Genomic DNA, 13,555 nt, shown 5'->3' with positions numbered 1-13,555 from the left:
ACACTTTTAGTTTGCTAGAATAACCAAACTTCTTCAGACAGTCTGAATAAGTTCTGGCTGGTTTGTGCTATTGACGTGCTGCTGTGACCATATTTTACTTGTTAGTTGTTTTCAGTAATTTCAGTTTCTGACATCTTGTAAAAGCCAATACTAGAGGGCTTTGGATGACTTAAGTTTGCAGATGACTGCAAGCTACAATTAATCATTGAATCCCCCATATGATTTAGCTATCCTGCAGAAAGGGTTGTCTCAAATAAATAACTTGCATAAAAATAACAGAAACAAATTGCAAAGGATACAGTAATGCATTCTTTGGCAAGTCATTTACCCCAGGGAACTACCACATTGAGAATACGCCATGAAGAGATGCCCAAGTTCAGGATTTGGCAAATTATGTGGACAGTGATCTAATTTTTGACCAACATGTCTATTGTTGTAAGAATGTCCTTCTCTGCTGCACAGCCTATAAAAAGGATTGCATCTAGATCTAGGAATGTCATTGTTCCCCTTTACTCAGACCTCATTAGGCCAGTCATTGAATTTAATACCTACTTTGGTATACATCTATCCAGACACAGACAACTGGAACGCCCACAGAGATACCCTACTAAAAGGATGCAAAGCCTAAACAACATGCCCTATATGGAAGCCCTGTTACTGTACTTTGTATCCTACAGACTGCTAAGAGGTGACTTGTATCAGACATATAAGCAATCCCTGACCCATTATTGATGAATTTTACTGCACATCAGCAAGTCAGGTGGTGTCAGAAATACTCTCTCGGGATCTAAACATCTGCAACATCAACAGAATGGTTTGGAGAGGCATGTATACTTTGCAGAAGATACCATTGCTATGGAGCAGACTCGTCATTCACATAAAACAAAATTCATCCCCCTCCATTTTCAAGCGCAAGTTAAAGTCTGTGGATGGGAGACAGAAAATTTACCTCAGGACTGCCCCCTGCACTACTAATAGGCAGGTGTTGCTCATTAATGCTTTATCCCATGCATGGGTCCCCACAAATGATCTATGGTATGATCCCATTTAGTGTCATTAGGAGTTGTTGTGGTTTGTCTTTCGGCTTTTCTTAGTAAGGGATCGCCACAGCGGAACTCCGGTCCACTAATGATTGGCAGGAGATTTTTACGAAACGCCGAGGTGCCAGCTCGATGCTCAACCTTCAATGAAGGCACGCTCATTTACGCACGCATGTCTTTCGAACACTACCCAACTGCAGGGAGGACATGCAGACTCCACACAGAACGCATTCCCAAGCCCAGCAGAGAATAGAAAGTACAGTTTTGTACCTACCATAAATGTAGATGTCCAATAGGTATGCATCTGCAGTCATAACATATGGGTTGTCCTGCCTCAGGCAGCCCTTCGGTCGGCCGGATTCCAAAGTCTGGGTCTGGCCTCGGCTGATGTCGCACTTCACCCGACATCATAGCTCCTGGGGTATAAAGGCATCAGCCAACGCCATTTTCCTCAGTGTTTCTTGCCCCAGATGCCAGGTGCCCTCTAGGAAGGCTAAATTTGGATAAAAGTAGAAAATTCCAAACAGTAGAAAGCAAAAAGTATATATACATATATACATACAAACAAATACACCATAATAGATTCCCCCAGCTAGCTAAGAGAGGGGTAAGTACCCTAGGAATACCACAGAGGGAAGAAGGGTGGGTAATCCTGACTGCAGATGCATACCTATCGGACATCTACATTTATGGTAGGTACAAAACTGTACTATGTCCTTCAAGGATGCATCTGCAGTCATAACATATGGGTAGAATACCATAGCCAAACTGGCGGAGGAGGCACTAAGATAATGATGGTGTAGTTAAGATCCCTTGTAAAACTGCAGTTGCAAAGCCTGCTCGGGATCTGGAGTATAAAGGAAGATTGTAATGCTTGGCAAATGTATGCACGGAGCTCCAAGTAGCAGCTTCTAAAATGTCTTTAGTAGCCACTCCTCGTAGGAAAGCTGTAGTGGTGGCTGTAGCTCTTGTGGAGTGAGGCCTGATATTTTCAGGAGTTGTCTTTCCATGAAAAGAGTAGCAGAATCGAATGCAATTTCCTATCCATTTTGAACTTGTCTGTTTGGAAATTGCTTTTCCTTGCACTCCTGTTGCATATGCTACCAGAAGCTGGTCAGTTTTTCTGCTGGTCTTAGTTCTGTCCAAATAGTAGCGCAGTTGTCTATGTACATCCAAGGTGTGTAGTAGTTTTTCCCCCCTGTTCTGTGGGTTAAGGAAGAACGTAGGTAAATGAATAGCTTGGTTCAAGGACACCCTGGATACCACCTTTGGCATGAAAGTAGGATTGGTTCTCAGAGACACTCTATCCTGGTGAAAGATAAGGAAAGGCTGCACTGCCATTAATGCCTGTAACTCGGATACCCTTCTTGCTGAAGTGATTGCTAGGAGGAAGGCAGTTTTCCAAGATAAGAACTGTAAGTCTGCTGATGCTGCTGGTTCAAAAGGGGGAAGTGTTAATTTTTCTAGCACAAAATTGAGATCCCATGCAGGCAGAGGTGGTTTCCTTGGAGGTTTTACATTTTTGATCCCTCTTAGAAATTGTCTGAGGAGAGGATGAGAGAAGATAGGAGGATCCATGTTGTACTCTGCTGAAATTGCTGAAGCATGAATCTTAATGGAAGAATAGGACAGGCCATTGTGGAATAGTTCTGCTAAGTATTATAGGATGTGTGCTAGGTTTGCCAGTGTGACATTTGTTCCCTTTGATGCACTCCAAATGAGGAATCTCTTCCATTTGGCTGAGTATGTTTTCCTTGTGGAGGGTCTGCGAGCCTCCAGGATAATGTCCTTGACCCTCTGAGATAAAACAGGTTGGTTTTGTTTTATGAAATTTTCCAGGCAGTTAGCTGCAGCGTTTTCAAGTTTGGATGCAGGGTCTTGTAGTTGTTCTGCGTTAGAAGTAAAGGCCATAGAGGTAGAGGCCATGAGTTTGTCCGAGACATGCTTCTCAGTAGCGGGTACCAATGCTGCCTTGGCCAGTCTGGAGCTATCGGAATTACCTTTGGCTGTTCCTCCCTGATCTTCAGTAGAACTTTGTACATCAATGGGAGAGGTGGAAAGGCATAAACTGTCAGGGCCTTCCAGCTGAAAGAAAGGGAGTCCACCCTCCAGGCTTGTGGGTGGTATTCTCTTGAGCAGAATTTCTTCAGTTGGTGGTTGAGTGGGGAGGCGAACAGGTCTATCTCTGGCATTCCCCATTTCTTTGTTATGTTTTTGAAGATGTCTGGATGCAGCATCCATTCGTGAGCATCCGTGGTAGTTCTGCTTAATCTGTCTGCTAGTGAATTCTCTTTTCCTGGTACGAATCTGGCCTGCAGTTGAATGTTGAGATTCAGGCCTAGGTTCCACAGGTCCATTGCCATCCGGCACAGAGGGTAGGAATGCGTGCCTCCCTGTTTGTTGATGTACCACATGACTGTGGTATTGTTCGTCCTTATCAGCAGGTGTCCTTGCTGGAGGAATGATTTGAATGCCTCAATTGCATGCTTCACTGCCAGCATCTCCTTTAGATTTATGTGTAGATTCAGCTGGTCTTGGGATCATAGGCCTTGGATACACTTGTCTTCCATGTGTGCCCCCCAGCCTAGGTCTGAGGCGTCCGTGGTGATGGTCTGCCTTGGTTGTGGTTTGTGGAAAGGCAACCCTCTGTTGGTCTGGCAGGCCTGAGCCCACCACAGGAATTCTTTTTTCAGGCATGGAATGATTGGTATCATGGTTTCTAGACTGTGTCTGTGTTGAGACCATACATTTCTTAGGTACCATTGTAATTTTCTCATATGCAGCCTGGCATGTGGGATCAAGATTATGCAGGATGCCATGCAACCCAGAGCCTGCAGGACTTTCCTTGCAGTAAGCTGAGTTTGTCTTGTCAATGCCATGAAGTAGACTGGTAGTTGCTTTTGTTTTTCTTCTGTGAGAAAAGCCATCTGAGTTATTGTGTCCAGTACTGCACCCAAAAATGTTATCCTTTGGGATGGCACTAGTCTTGACTTCTGTATGTTGACTGTGTATCCCAAGGCTTGCAGCAGTTGTATGACATAGGCCAAATCCTTTATTATTTTTGTCTTGTTGTCCGCTTGTATTAGGCAGTCGTCCAGGTATGGGTAGATTTGAATTCCCTGAAGCCTGCAATGTGCAATTACTGATGACAGGCATTTTGTGAATACTCTGGGCGCAGTAGATAAGCCAAAGGGCAATGCTGAGAATTGATAATGCTCTGATCCTGCAAGAAATCTGAGGTGTCTTCTGCAATCTGGTCATATAGGGACGTGCAGGTATGCCTCCTTGAGATCTAGAGTCACCAGCCAAGACTCCTTGCCCAACATGGGAAGAAGTTGCTGTAGGGTCAGCATCTTGAATTTTGGTACAATGAGATATGTGTTCAGTGCGAACAAGTTGAGAATAGGCCTCCATTGAGTTTCTTTTCTTGGTACAAGGAATAGTCTGGAGTAAAATCCTTGGCCTTGTTCCATAGATGGTACCTTTTCTATTGCTCTCATCCTTAGTAAGTTGATTTGTTTTAGAGCCTCTGACTTCTGGCTTGGTGGAAGGTTTGGCATTCCTCTCTTTTTTGGTAAAGTGTGAAAGTGAAACCTGTAGCCTTTGTCTATTGTTTGCAAAGTCCATTTGTCTCCTGTAATGCAATGCCAGTTTTTTGAAAATAAAGCTAGCTTTCCGCCCAAGGGTGCTTCCAGTTGTTCCCTGGTAGGCGGAATCAGAGCCAAGTCATTGTGTCTGTCCTGTGGAAGTGGTTGCAGTCGCAGCTGTGGCGGTACTCCTCTGGTTGGCAGGTTGCCACTGACAGCCCCTGTAGGCACCCCTTGATTGACCCCTGCCTCTTGGGCGTCTATTTCTGCCTCTCTGTGCTCTGGAAGTGTCTGGAAAGGACCAATTCTTTGAAGGCCAATTTCTGCTGAACCTCGGAGGTTGGACCTGCAGAAAATCCTTGACTGTTTGCACAGATTTTGCTTTTTCTTCCACTTTCTTTAGAACCTCCTGTGCCGGGGAGCCAAATAAACTTTGTTTCTCCATAGGGGCATCTAGGAGTTTAGACTTAACATGGTCTGGCAAGCATTGCTCTTTTAGCCAGGCATGCCTTCGAATCACTGCTCCAGTCATAGCTGATCTAAATGAAGCCTCCAGTGCATTATAGCCACACTTTAAGAAATGATTACTGACCTGCTGAGAGTTGTGTACCAAATCCTGAAGGGACTTACGGTCTAAAGGTTCAGGAGAGGAAAGCTTTTTATTCAGCTGATCTAACAAAAATTCCTGGTACTGTATCATGTGAAATTGACAGTTTAAAGCCCTGGCAGAAAGAGTAGCAGATGAATAAACTTTTTTACCCCATCTCTCTAATGCTCTTGATTCTCTTTCAGAGGGTAGGGGGTTTTTGGCAGAGGCAGCTGCAACACCCTTAGGGCCCTGAGAAATGGTTTCTGGGTCTGCAGCATGGGCCTTATACAAGTGGAAGTGAGAATCCGGGATCCTGTAATATCTGTCAGGTTTGGCAGGGGCCGGGAAAAGAGAATCAGGGGCAGAACTGGCATCATTGTATGCATCATCAACAACTGATAGTACAGGTGGTATGGCTAAAGGCCTATGCTGTGGCAAGTGTAAAAAAGTCCTTAGCCTTTTCCTAGAATCAGAAAAATCCTGACCCTGCCATTGGAAGTGTTCCCTCATTGAGTGTAGAGTTTCCCCAAATGAAAATTCTTCTGGGGGGGGGAGGCAGAAGGAAAGGAGTCTTCTGCATCCGAATCCTCATAAGGTGAGTATGGTCCTTCCTGATGGTCTGATGAATCTGATCCATCCGAGGAATAGTCAGAGGAGAGAGGTTCAGGGGGTTCAGTCCTAGGCCTTTTTTCAGGAGGGGGATGTGAGGCCCTGTCTGGGTGAGGTTGGGATCCCCTGATCAGAGAAATAAGGTCCTCAGCAAGGCTGAGAATCTGAGAACTTGAGGAAGGTCTGTGAGGGGGAGCTTTTGTAGGTAGGGCCTTGGAAAGTTTAGCTGCTTTAGCCCTGGAGAAGGCCTTAATAGACATAGAAGCAGGGGGTCTAGTTGCCCCACGTGCAAGAGTAGAGATGTCCAACGGAATGGTGTCGGACAATTCTTGTGTGCCTGCTTCTTCGGTAGGAATTTCTGTAGCCGTCTCAGCCGGGGCCTCTGTGGCCTCGGTTGTCGGAGGCATGCTTTCGGCCGAAGGAAGAACAGAGGTCTCGGTTTCAGCCGAAACCGAGACACTCGCGATAGGCCTAACCGTGGTTTCAGCCGAAACCACGGGCCGCGAGTGTCGGTCCTTATCCTTGCATTTTTTGGCTAAATGTGTAGTCGGAGTCTCCGATGGCATTTTATATGCAAAAGCGGGACCAAAAAACTCTTCTGCAAACTCCGACCGACGTCTAAGTGTCCGGCAGTTAAAGGAAGCACAGGCTAAACAAGCTGATACGTCGTGGTCTGGGCCTAAGCAAGGAAGGCAGTAAGAGTGGAAATCCTTATGAGGTATTTGTTTCCCACAAGTTAAACAATTATTTACTTTGTCTGACATCAGCTGAGGCAAGAAAGAGTCCCCAATGGGGTACTTAGCTTTTTTTAGAAGTCTTTGGTAGCTGAAATCTCTGGATCTGACCGACCGGGGCACTTGCGAACAGCTTCTGCTTCAGGCACCGTGCGGCAAGAAAGACTGAGGAAAATGGCGCCGGCTGATGCCTTTATACCCCAGGAGCTATGACGTCGGGTGAAGTGCGACATCAGCCGAGGCCAGACCCAGACTTTGGAATCCGGCCGACCGAAGGGCTGCCTGAGGCAGGACAACCCATACATTATGACTGCAGATGCATCCTTGAAGGACATCGGGAGAACCTCTTGCTGTGAGGTAACAATGCTACCGCTGTACCACCGCAGCAGTTTTTAGTGTCATTAAGAGTAATGTGTGTCATTAGGACTAATGTATATAATTACTGACCACGGGATGGGTAAACAAATCTATAACAAAAGGGAGTAGGTTACTTACAGCATAAGGGACATTGGCTAGGCTTAAAATGCCCCACAAGGGCAGCTAGCCTAGTACTTACCTAGGAACCTATTTAGAACAGGTTTCCATAGTGCTGTGCAAAGCACACACAGCACAATAAAGCTGAGCTAAGAAATCAAAGAAACCAATGGAAAAAAATGACTGCTTGCGCAATATAAATTAACAGGGCAATTGAAAGCAGGACAATGAAAAACAGCTAAAGGTCTAACCAATAGTGTTTGTCTTGCCGGAACTGTAGCACTCATCCATGCTCTCATTAGATCTAAAAACCACAAGGTCTAGATGACTTATACAGTTGGCCAAAACTGTTTGCACTATGTGAGAAAAGTGACTAAAACACAGCAATTCAAAGCAGTGACACTGATTAATCCACATACCAGGACAGAAAGTCAGTGGCCAGTTACAATATAAAGGATAAACATATTGGCACACTTTGCAAAATGGGGTTCCCATTCAATAATAGTGCCAAGTAGCAGCCATGCCAGACTCCTCTTGGTAGAGCACAGTTTTGACCTTCCTTATTAGGGAAGAGTTATCTTGGATACAGGGACTGTTCACCATCCACTGCTAGTGCAGTCACCCACTACAGTCCCATGCTCTTTGCCAAAAAAGTGCACTACTGACACTGGAGACCACAGTTGTGGCAGCACACTCCTAATATCGGTACACGTTATGGAATATTACTGACATCAGATATAATACTGTCCTATTATGTAGAGGGCTCTACTACAATTGCATAAGAACTTTGAAGAACATTTAAAAGTAAACTTCACAGAAATGCTAAAGTTTTAATAGAGCTAAATACAAAAAAATCCCTAGTCTGAAACCCATGGTAAGTGAAATGTTTCTTCCTGGAATATTTTCAGTCATTACAATTTTAAGGGCAAGTGGCATATACATGGATGGCTTAGAGAGTAATCAAACCATTTTTGGAAGATGGACAGAAACTGAAGTAACAAAACAGAACTCAAGCAAGTGTGGGCAAAATACACAAACCCCACATGACAGCAACTGGAAGTAAGGGGAGAACTCCAAACACTGGTTCTCTGAAGTAGAGATCTTAACCACTCTGTCAACATGCTGCACAGGCCAGGGGTAATGAAATTAAATCAAATCTGGCAAAAGGCTTCACACTCAAGTGATGGGGCACCAACGTGTTAAAAAAGCACCTTCACATAAATAATAGGGCATTAAAGGGCAAAAACAGCTGAAGTGACGAGCACTAAAATTTACACAATTGATACAATACTACAATGGAAACACTGCAGCCTAAGAATAACCCTGCAGTGTAAAGAAATAGATAACATGTCACAGAGAAACGTTGTGCAAGGACAACAAGCATGTATGAATGGTCTCCTTATTAAAGGCAGCTTTACATTCTGAAAAAAAATAGGGTATTCAGACAAATGGCATTTTAGTAACCGAACAAACAGAACACAAACATTTGCTAACACTTTCCATCAACTACCTTTTGGAAGAACTCATGTGGGTATTAAGACTACCTAGGGGAGGCAAGAGGTCCAACAAATTGGTCTACATTTGGTACACAAATAGGTTCAACTCGTGCAGTCAGTCATTTCAAGTACATTAGTATCACTGAAGGGAAGACTAGTGTAGATAGCCCATTATATCTGGGCTGAAGAATAAACAACATAACAATGAAGGTTCTTTGTAGTAGAAAGCACATTGAAAATGAACTTTTTTTTAATCCCAATTCAGCAAGTATGGTATGTGAAAATGTAGTCAAAAGTACAACCAAACAATTAAACACAGAAAAGGAGACATTTCTTAAAGGTCAGTTTACATAACCCCCACAATTTCCCTAGCAGCTGTTTAAAAATAGTGATTCAGTACATTAACTGCCATACAGATGTGCACTCTCGCTTCCTTTACGAGTCCATTTGTTTTAAATGTAGCTGTTGTACTTTCCGATCAATAAAGCAGCATGCCATGCCGCCATACCAGAATACAATTAGTATCTGCATCCGGTCTACCAATAAAAGTTCACTTGCTCTTTCTGTTCTGGGGCAAAATGCAAGATGAATACTTTTTTTCTTTTTTTTTACAATTTCAAACCTACCAAACTCACTCATCTGGGCAGACAAGTCTGATTACATAAAATAAAACTTCTCTTTGTATCTTACATTACCTTCTACCCATCTTTTTATGCCTGCACAAATCTGAACTCACATGATATCATTAGCTTTCAATTATGTAAATGTAAAACATTTCAGTTGTAGACATATAACCCTGAGGATAAGAAAATGTAGCTAGTGATAATTACAGCTCTCCAGGGGACAATCGTGCAATACGTCATACTGTTTGACATACTGCAAACAAAAAAAAAAAAAAAAAAAACTACAGCAACTTACATTTTCAGTGGTGTGGCTGGTTTAGCTGCAAAACCCTCTGTACTTCACTTTGTTCTAGAGACAAGAAAATACAGTACATACCCTATTACTGTCAAAATGCTTTGAATTCCATTCACATTAACCATGGCTCATTATGTAAGGCAATTACTCGTACAGAATTATAACAAGCAGCAACAGAATTCAGTGTTTGCAACACCCAGACTTCAACTCTATTTTTAAACCCTTTTTTGACTTTCCCTGGTAACTTCCTGCTAAGTTACTAATCTACAGCCCTGTGACTCTATATACCTCCAGTGCTGTACCTTGGATGAGCTACTCAGGTGAAGGTTACTCCTACTACCCCTAGACAGGAGTTTCCTTAAGGGATAGCTGGTTGCAGCAGTTGGGTTCTCCATGCAGCCTTACCTTAAAGAAAGCAAATAATTAATTTATGGATATTAACTACAAGGATCCATAAAATGGACTATGCAAAATTAAATATGGTGCTGTGAAACAAAAATTGTAATGCGCTCCCAAAGGTGAAGTGAAGCCTATGCTAACTTTCTTTCAGAAGTATTGCACAATTAATATCAGTCTCAAGTAGGTCACCATAGCTGGTTTCATGGTGAAGGTGAATGTAGCTCCTACTTTGCCTAAGACAGAGTGGATTTGACTATGGTCAGTGTTGGAAAAGCCAGTTACACAGAGTTAGGATTGAGGCTGAAGTCAGCTTGTCTACTCTAAGGGGGAGGGGGGTCGTTTAAGTATGATCAAAGGAGTGCTACCTAGGCAAAAGGCCAGTACTAGACTCCAAAAGCAGAGGGATTCAGGGAGTGTGAGCATGACCAATTCTCTGCAATTTGCAAAACTGCTCCAAGCTGATACAGGTGACAAAGTCACAAAATGTTCTGTGGCATTATAACTGCACCCCAACAATTATTTTTCCTCATGTACACTGTCCAGACAGATAGTTTCCTGTTTAACAGGAACAATACGGTACCTTCAAGGTAACCAGGAAAGCATTCAATTGTCTAGTGGCTGGAAATTTACATGCTAGTAAGAGTATCAAACTACTGAGGTGCCATTAGCAGATGACCTATTGGAAGGAAGACTGGCTTTGGCCTGCCTCTGAGAAAGAGAATACAAATGGCAAAACATGAAGTCTGCAGACTCCTGAGCAACTGAGTTTCGGAAAAGCAAACAAGTTTCCTACACCATCACTTAATGTCCATCTGGAACAGGAAAGGCCTGCTGAAGTGGTCACAAAATAGGAGCCACTGGATGAAGCCTGAATCTACCATCCTTGTAAGAAAAGAAGGGCAAACTGCTTAATATCCCAATGTCAGTGGTGCCTGTGACTGCTAAGTAGGAGGCTGAATTGGTGGGTTCCTGTGTGATGGGAACACCTGAAGCTATACAGAGGTGTGTCTACTTGTCCAAGTTAGTTCCAGCAGAGCTGCAGACTATGCAGGCACATACAGACCAATGCAGTAGACGAGAGGAAAGCACAACTCCTTAGACTTTCAGATAATGTTAAGTCACAAATAATTTACTCTTACCAGCATTTGCTTGTATTATGACTGCTTTATAGTGTGAAGATATTTAGTAAGACTGATAAATGTTTAATCCATTAGTAATACTCAGGGTAACTATAATAGTTTCTTAATCTTTGAAAGAAGCCTGGTGTGGCACATACCAAGCACATTACAGTATGTTACTGCTACCAATTCATATGCTGAAATTAACTATGCAGGTTTGTGCCTGTTTTGTGCAGAGTCCACAGATTTATTTTTTATTGTATTTAATCTTTGTTAACAAGGGTAGAATGGCTACCCATATGTACCATTATCAGGCTCAGCCCTGGAGCAGACGTAATTAGAATGCAAATACAAGCAAATTTCAAAGATCTGCTGCAATGCAAACAGAAATCAAGAGACAATGCTAAAAAGCTAGCTATAAGTAGTGGAAAGAGGGAGAGACAGTGAAGTAAAGTAGCACACACTAGGTTAATAATAGTAATGTTAACATATATACAGTAGTGCACCAAATGTTTATGGAGGGATAGGTTAGACGGAAGGTGATGAAGAAAAGGAGGTCAAGGGTTAAAAGTCAGAGGTGCAGAAGAAATATATAAAGGTGTATAATGGAAGGAGAAAGGAATAGAGGGGAGGGGAGCATAGGTGGGGTAGGCAGAGGACGAGAGGGGGTGTTAAAGTATGACGAGGGGTAAATGAAGCAAGTTGCACCGCTTGGTGCAGGAGGATTAAGTGCTGGATCTGGGTACGCAGGGAGTGATTTTGTATCCAATGATACCTTGGATCAAGAAGCGCATACAAGTGGCTTCTTGGAAGAGGAATTTTTTTTTTTTTGTTGAAAGTATCTACAACTACTTTGTACCTAAAATTAGTAAGTTTCCCTTAAACAGTCTCTTAAGAAGCAGCTATCCACCTTACACAGCAGAAAATTACTGGCAAACAGCATGCAACCATGGTGTATAGAAAACACAGTTTTACCAATAACTGCTGGGTTCTTAGGGAGGAGAGATTCAGACACTTCATGAGTTCTTCTCTAACCTTCATACTGATGGACTTCTGAGACAGTGTAGAAATCATCTTGGAAGTACTGAGAACACATCTGCTGTTCACAATGAGAGCACATGTAAGAGATGTAAATATGTCATACGTTCAGGACCAAACTGTCCATCATTAAGAAGAGTACAGTTGTGTACACTTACCATAAATGTAGATGTTAGAGTGTATTCACTGTTGCAGTCATTACATTAGGGTAATCTGCTGGCAGGTTGCCCTCAGTCGGCCTGAATATCAAAGTCTTGGGTCCTGCGTCAGTTGCTGTCTCTTCTTCCATGACGTCAGGTCGTCAGGGGTATAAAACAGGCAGCCAACGCCATTTTCTTTAGTTTTTCTTGCCCCACATGTCAGGTGCCCCCCAAATTGGGAGCAAAAATATATACAAATATATATATAAAACTATATATATATATATATATATATATATATATATATATATATATATATATATATGTACACATATATATATATATATATATATGTACACACATATATATATATATATATATATATATATATATGTACATATATATATATATATATATATATATATATATATATACATATATATATATATATATATATATATATATATATACATATATATGTACATATATATATATATATATATATATATATACATATATATGTACATATAAATATATATATATATATATATATATATATATATATATACATGCAATTGTAACAACATAAACTTTACCTTCATCTAAAAGCAAATACACCACAAAGGCTGTAGAATATAGTGAAGGAAAGAGAAGCTCCAGAACAAAGGGGGATGGCGGGTGGGTAAACTGGACTGCAACAGTGAATACACTCGAACATCTACATTTATGGTTAAGTGTACACAACTGTACTATGTTCTTCGTGTTTCACTGTTGCAGTCATTATATTTGGGTAGAATCCCAAAGCTATGGATGGGAGGCTGGAACTAAATAGCATTACGAGCGGCTATAAGGCCCTGCAGAACTTCAGTGGCAAAGCCTGCCCTGGATGTAGAGAACACAGGCAAATTATAATGCTTTGTAAAAGTATGAACAGAGTTCCAAGTAGCAGCTTCTAGAATGTCTTTGGTTGGTACCCCTCTGAGGAAAGCTGCTGAGGTCGATGCAGCCCTGGTGGAATGTTACCCGATTCCCTTGGGCACTGGTTTACCATGATGCAAATAGCAGAAACGAATGCAGTGGCTTATCCACTTTGAAATAATCTGCTTTGAAATAGCCTTTCCCTCTGATCCTGCAGCAAAAGCCACCAGTAGCTGCTCAGACTTTCTTAGAGATTTGGTTCTGTTTAAGTAGAATCTTAGTTGTCTGTGTACGTCCAAGGAATGCAGAATCTGCTCCCCCTTGTTCTGCAGATTTGGGTAAAAAGTTGGCAGGTGAATGGTCTGGTTAAGAGCCACACTGGATACCACCTTAGGCATAAAGGAAGGATTGGTCCTGAGGGACACCCTGTATGGGTAAAATATAATAAAAGGCTCCACAGCCATGAGTGCTTGTAGTTCTGAAACCCTTCTTGCT

General features: G+C 42.3%; 1 protein-coding gene across 2 annotated transcripts in view; it reads right to left on the bottom strand.

Annotated features, from left to right (window-relative positions):
* Nucleotides 1–13,555, bottom strand: part of LOC122812194 (volume-regulated anion channel subunit LRRC8C-like) — a 544,919-nt gene that overhangs the window by 380,695 nt on the left and 150,669 nt on the right. The window contains exon 2 of one of the 2 annotated variants that reach the window (XM_044084526.1): nucleotides 9,448–9,501. The exons of the other annotated variant lie outside the window; for it this stretch is intronic. The gene's annotated coding sequence lies outside the window, so the exon portion shown is untranslated. The remainder of the gene's footprint in view (nucleotides 1–9,447; nucleotides 9,502–13,555) is intronic. 2 annotated transcript variants of the gene reach the window in all.

This window comes from Protopterus annectens, chromosome 9.part0 (genome assembly GCF_019279795.1).
Source record: "Protopterus annectens isolate FY-2018-M chromosome 9.part0, PAN1.0, whole genome shotgun sequence".
Lineage (NCBI taxonomy): Eukaryota > Metazoa > Chordata > Ceratodontiformes > Protopteridae > Protopterus > Protopterus annectens.
The sequence above is the reverse complement of the archived record's forward strand: the minus strand, read 5'-3'. Positions and strand labels throughout refer to the sequence as shown.